Below are 6,491 nucleotides of genomic sequence, written 5' to 3'. Positions count from 1 at the left end.
AGAAAGATTAACCATTTTAGCTGGGAGTTCTTATCTAAAGCAACAGGTAGCTTTCAGCTACAGAGAGTTTCTCATCTATGTGCTGTCAACTATGAAAAACTGCTAATAAAACATCCTGTGTTGTCTCCTGAGCTACAAGATCATCTTCCTTTCCCATATAAGATCATAGACTCACCCTCTATGGTAATGTATAGATAGTTTATATATTAAGTGTGTCTTTATTTAACAAGACAAGATTTCTATCTAGGTCTTTGTATTCAGCAAAGTTATCAAACTGGCCCGGGACTGAAACTATCAAACATCTTGTGAGCCCCCTCTTCAAAAGACACTTCCCAGTAATCAAGACCTAAGAATAAGATACAGCAGACAAACGGACTTCCTCATCCTAAAAACTGCGATTGATTTTTAACTAATCTGACAAGACAAACAGCATGTTTTATAATTATTGCTTCCATGCTCTGTATACCCTGTTCCTTAGAGTAAATTTTTTACTGCCCCTCACCCATTTTCTTGCATGTATCACATTTTCAATAAAAAGGCACTATGATTCCTAACAGTTGTCACTCCTCAGAGAGTGATCTCTGAGAGTGTCCGGCATAGGATTAAAAAGCACCGAGACCTTTGTCTTCTGTTCACCTGCGCCGCCTCCATCGAGTCAACCCACCCCCACCAAGGCTAGACCCCAGCAACAGAGAAAGTGAGAAAGTATCCCTCAGATAAATAACTCTGCCTTACTGTCTTCCCCTCCATTCTCCTCTTGGGATTTTAGGTACCCACATGTACCCACCCGGCATGTTTTTCAGCCATTGGATCTATGACTTGAGCTGTGCAGTTGCCCATATGGATCCAGCTGCCTTACCCTCCATGCCACCTGATGGCCTTCCCTTTAACTTCTATTTCTCTATCCTGCCTGGCTTTTGAACCTGTGGGAATAAGGGCCCAATATGTTTCAAGCCTCAGGGGTAGGATTTTAATTGGCTGGCCATGTGGGACCCAGACTTCTTAACCACTAGACCCCAGTGCTGGCCTAGTAGGGTTGTCTATTTCACTACATTTATTAAGAATAGTTTGGGAGATCAGCAGATGGCACAGTGGTCAAGGTGCTGGACACTTCCATGTGGCTGACGACAATTGAAGTCCCAAACCTGGTGGCTGGCTTTCGCCCTTTCTCTTGCTTTCTCTCTCTCTCTCTCTCTGGTCAAATTAAAAAAATAAATGAATGAGGGGCTGACAGGTGGTGTGGTAGCCAAGGCTGCTGGACTCTCACATGGCCAACAGCAGTTCAAGTCCTGGACCTGGTGGCTTTCTCTCTCTCTCTTGCTCTATCCCTCTCTGGTCAAATTAAAATAAATGAATAAAGTTTAATAAAAATAATTCTATTAAAAATAAATAAATGATTTGGGACCAGCAGGTGGCATAGAGATTAAGATGCTAAACTCCCACATGGTTGACAGTGGTCTGAGTCCCAGACCTGGCAGCTTGAATATCACACTGAATGTATATGTACCCAAAATCCTGAGAGAATAGAGAAGAGATTGTGGTATGGTCATCCCTCCTGGAGGGGCGATTTCTCACTTTCTGCCTCTTTGTCTATCCTTCTACAAGCACTTGCATCCTATACCAAGAAACTTCTCAATCAATCAATGATTTAGACTAACACTGAGTCTAGTGGTTAAGGGAACTAGATTATATATGACTGACTATGCAACCAAAGTTTGATCCTAGTGGCGTGAAAAACAAGCCAGGCTTGAGTGTGACCTAAATCCTGAAAGAATGGAGAAATGGAGAAAGGATCCAAGATGACCATGCTCCTCCATAGGGTATTTACTTCCTCTCATCCTGTCTCTCTTTGGCAAGCACAAACACTGTCTGCAATTAAAAATGAATGAACAGTTTAAAGAAATTATATGTATAGCATTTTCCCATTCTCAAAAAGCTTTCCATATCTGATGCTCAGTAATATGGTAGATGGATATTATTATTCACATATTATTAAGAAAATGAGAATCAGAGAAATTAATCTGCCCAATTGTATTATGAGAGCTAATTGAAGTGGAGGAATGACACTTCTTCACCCCAGTTCTATACAGAAACTCTAGAAAGCAATTATTTGGATGCTCCAGAGAAAAAGAAAAGCTTCAGATTTCTTTACTGGCTGAGATGAGACATAGAGTATAAATTCATGCTGTTCTAAAGGCACTATTCACTGGAGCCTGCATATACATCTCTAGTAACTTTAATATTCATATAAAAATGAGTATTCCTAGTTTTTGGCATCTCCAACTACCATTATATTTGCCAGCAAAAATGGGACCTATGAAGAGCAGAACAAGATCAGATTTTCAGATATCAAACCTAAAGAAGTTTTCTGAAACCTTCAATGATTTACTATTGCTGGGATCATTCCATAACAAGAAAACACTTTTAAAAGAATTTTCTCCCAAAGCTCATTTGCTAGATTCCATAAATTACAAAGGATCTGTATCAGAGAAACTCAAACCTAGTAAGAGGTTTTTCTTCCAGTCTACTAAAAATGCACACTGAATACACAATGCTGGCCATACTATTTTAGATAATGATAGAAAACGACAGCCAATAGCTAATGTGGGACAAATGCCAACTGTTTCCATTTGTCTCAAAATGCTCAAATTAATTGCTATAAAACTCAGTTTTCAAAGAAAATTATTTCAAAAAGAGAAAGTATATTAACTAAAATCCTGAAAAGCAATCTGAAGATAATGCCTTTCAGCTGCAGTATTTTTAATCTTAGCGTTCTGAAGTATAAGTAAACACATCTGAACAGTTTCAAATATTTTCATATATTTTATTTTTAAACTCTTATAATTTTGCATGCTAACAGTAAAATATTGCCCTCAATATTTTGCTAATTAGCACCATATACCTTTAAAGCTAACTGGAACATTGTTTCATTGTAAATAAAGGGGTCATTTCAAATGCCAAATTTGTCTCAACTTGTGAACCATTATTAATTTTAAATTAAAATGTCTGGCTCTATGCACAAAGACGTATATCAAAGATAAACTTAACTATATTAATCTCAGTTTGTTAATTTAACAAATCAAAGTATCAGCTTAAAGAAATATTTAATCACTGATATTATAAAAAGGCATATAAGGAAGTTGAGGAATCAGCTATAAAAACAAATGATACACATAACCAATGTAAAGTCCCTTTTTTTAATAAGAGAAAATAACTTAATAAACAATTCCATAGTGTAAGTATCACTTACACACATGGTTTAGTATATATTAGTATTCTCATGCTTTGCTTATCAATAGTTTAGCCTTACCAAAAAGACATTAAAATGTCCAGAATTACTCACAGGGACAGCAGGAAGCCTGAAATAAAATTGCTCAGTGCAAAAGGACACCAAGCAATTCATATAATTTTAAATGGAAGCCTAGACATTAACCTCTATTTTTAATGTTCTCATCTGAAAAAACTTACAAAAATATGGGAAACACGATCTAATTATCCTCAAATTACTTCCATGCATTTAAAATTTTTGTTTTAAAATGGGTTCTTTTCATTTCCTGTCCTACGATAAAGAGTGTTCTTCAGAACTGTGGGGTTAAGTTCCAATTTCCTGTCTTATGATACAGAGTGTTCTTCAGAACTGTGGGGTTAAGTTCTGAGCCACAAGTGAATGCTTACTAGCATGACTGTTTTGCATACCAGTAGAATCTAGTCCAGTTTTGCCATTTGCGGATACCTATGACAAGATGCAAAAGCATGTGTTTGCCATAAATAGCTCTGACTAACAGCAAACCGCTCACACTGAGCAGATCAAATTCTCTGTAAGGAGAGCAGTCTGGACCACAGCCAAGTCCCGCTACTAATGTTTAAGATTGCTGTATCAATTTCTTTTTCTAATTTTATTTGCAAAATATAAGAACTAATAGCAGAAATGAACATTCTTAAACATTGGAAGTGTTATTAAACTTCAAAAGAGGGTTTTATAAATTATTTTCATTATGATCAAATAAGCAATAAGAGCTTCCTGCTTCTACTACTCAAATAATCAGAAATGTAAATGAATAAAAAAAATCCTAAATTATCCAGAGAATATGCGAGATACTGAAGAGTATGTTAAAGTGCAAAAAAATATTTTTGATCTTTATATTAACATATAAGGAAATAAATAATGTTTATAAAACTACCATTCTTTAACAATGGTATTTTATAGTGGTTTGCTTTAGAACATATTATTTTTTAAACCAAATAAATTAGAAAATCTGGAAAACATCACACAAGAATGTAGTACAAAAAAAAATCTCAGCTAACCAGTATAGAGATTAATAATAGCTATTTACCCTAAAAGTTGTTTCATATAACATTCTGCAAAATTTCCAAGGAAAACAAGGCAACATTCCGTAATATGCCACAATTTTTATTGCAACGTGGCCATTTTTGTGAGGATGGGGAGTTTGATCTCAAACAATGTTCCATTTTGTTCTATTTAAGGCTCATTAATACAGAAATTGCCATCATGACTGATACTCAAAATATCTTTAGTGTTGCAAGACTCACATGGTAAACCTAAAACTCCACTTATTCAGTAGTATATACTCAATGAAAAACAAAAAAGCATTAATAGCTACCTCTTTTAAGAAGATACACAGGTAACAAGAATGAACACTGAGGTATGAGGATAAGTTAATGACACAGTTAACACAACTTAATTGGCATTCCTTTTGGGGGATTAAACTCATTACAAAAAAGTGCTTTTAATGCATAGTGTTATATTCGTGCTGCCATGTCACAAAAATAGGCTTGTCAAGGCAGGTGAGGTGTATGAATGCTTGAGCAGCCTCACAGAACTGCAATCAAGTGAAATTATAATACTGAAAAAAGTTTATCATCTGACCAGCAGATAATACTTTCAAGGTATTCAATTAGCTTACCTTTTGTTATATTCTAAGCTTTTTACATTGACAATCACATTCATTGTAATACTTGCTGCAAGGGAGGCATATAACCAGTTGTTTTGGCTAAAATATGATGGAAAGGCATTCCTTGGGTTCTACATAAAAATAATAGTATTAAACAGTCTAATGGCAATCACTGATAGGCTGCCTAAATGAATGATATCTCCTTCATTCACTCTGTTGGAAAGACCCAGTGGAAAGGAAAAGAGAGGGGGAAAAAAATCAACCTAATAATATTCCAATAGACTGAGATGGAGAAACAGAAGCTCCTTAAGATCAAGATGGCACTTGACTGTCACTTTATAATGGTTTTCCTTCAAGTGAAACTACTACATTGCCTCCCAATTTTTCTCCAAACATGGAATGATCCTTAATATCATCCAAGCCATTTACTTGCCATTCGTGTTTAATACTTGTAAATTTCTTTTTAATGGCATCTTTAGAGCTAGCATAAGTTATCTTGCTTTTTAAAGGTGCACTTTCAGGAGCCCAGCATATAAATACTTGGTCTTCTTTCTTAGACTCTTTTGTTTCGTATGTGGCATCGTACAAAGCATATCGGCAATCATTCAGAGGTAGCAACTTCACAAAAGATGTGTAGGGGTCCTCTACAGTATCACCAATGTCACCCACCAAGATCTGCTTTGCTTCCTCTACAATTATTTGTCTTTTATCATCGCTTAAACAGCACAGCTGAGGCTGCTGCAGCGGCTCTGGCTCCGGCTCTGAGGCACTGGGAGGAGAAGGAGGGGGCGGGCAGGCAGGCAGCGGTGAGTGCTGGGCACTCCGGGAGCTGCAGCCCAAGGGAGCTAAGGGTTCACTTCTATGGGAATCCTCTGATGTACAATGAGCCCTGCCTTCCAGTAGTAAAATGCTGCCTACATTGTTTCTTTCCAGTGTGAGTACTCAGAGGTACAGTAAGATGTGACTTTTGGGAAAAAGTTGTGTTACATTGTTCACAATCATAGGGTTTCTCTTCTGTGTTGCGTTCTCTGATGTACAGTGAGTGCAGATTTCCAGGAGAATATTTTTCTACAGTATTCACATTCATAGGGCTTCTCTCCTGTGTGAGTCCTCTGATGCTCAGTGAGGTGTGCCTTCTGGGAGAACTTTCTTCTACACAGTTCACATTCAATTCATAGGGCTCCTGTGTGACTTCTCCTATGTACAGTGAGGTACCCCTTGCTGGAGAATGTTTTCCCACATTGTTCGCATTCAAAGGGTAGGGTTACATTGTTCGCATTCAAAGGGTTTTTCTCCTGTGTGTGTTCTCCAATGCTTAGGGAGATCTGCCTTGAAGGAGAACATTTTCCTACATTGTTTACATTTATAGGGCTTCTCTCATGTGTGAGTTTTGTGATGGTCAGTGAGGTAGGCGTGGTATGAAGCCTACCTGGTCGTGATGAATGATCTTTGTTATATGTTGTCGGATATGATTTGCGAGTATCTTGTTGAGAATTTTCGCATCTATATTCATCAATGATATTAGTCTGTAGTTTTCCTTTTTTGTCATATCCTTATGTGTTTTGAGGATGAGGATGA

Source organism: Tupaia chinensis, unplaced genomic scaffold (assembly GCF_000334495.1).
Source record: "Tupaia chinensis unplaced genomic scaffold, TupChi_1.0 Scaffold000339_1, whole genome shotgun sequence".
Classification (NCBI taxonomy): domain Eukaryota; kingdom Metazoa; phylum Chordata; class Mammalia; order Scandentia; family Tupaiidae; genus Tupaia; species Tupaia belangeri.
Note: the sequence above shows the minus strand (reverse complement) of the source record.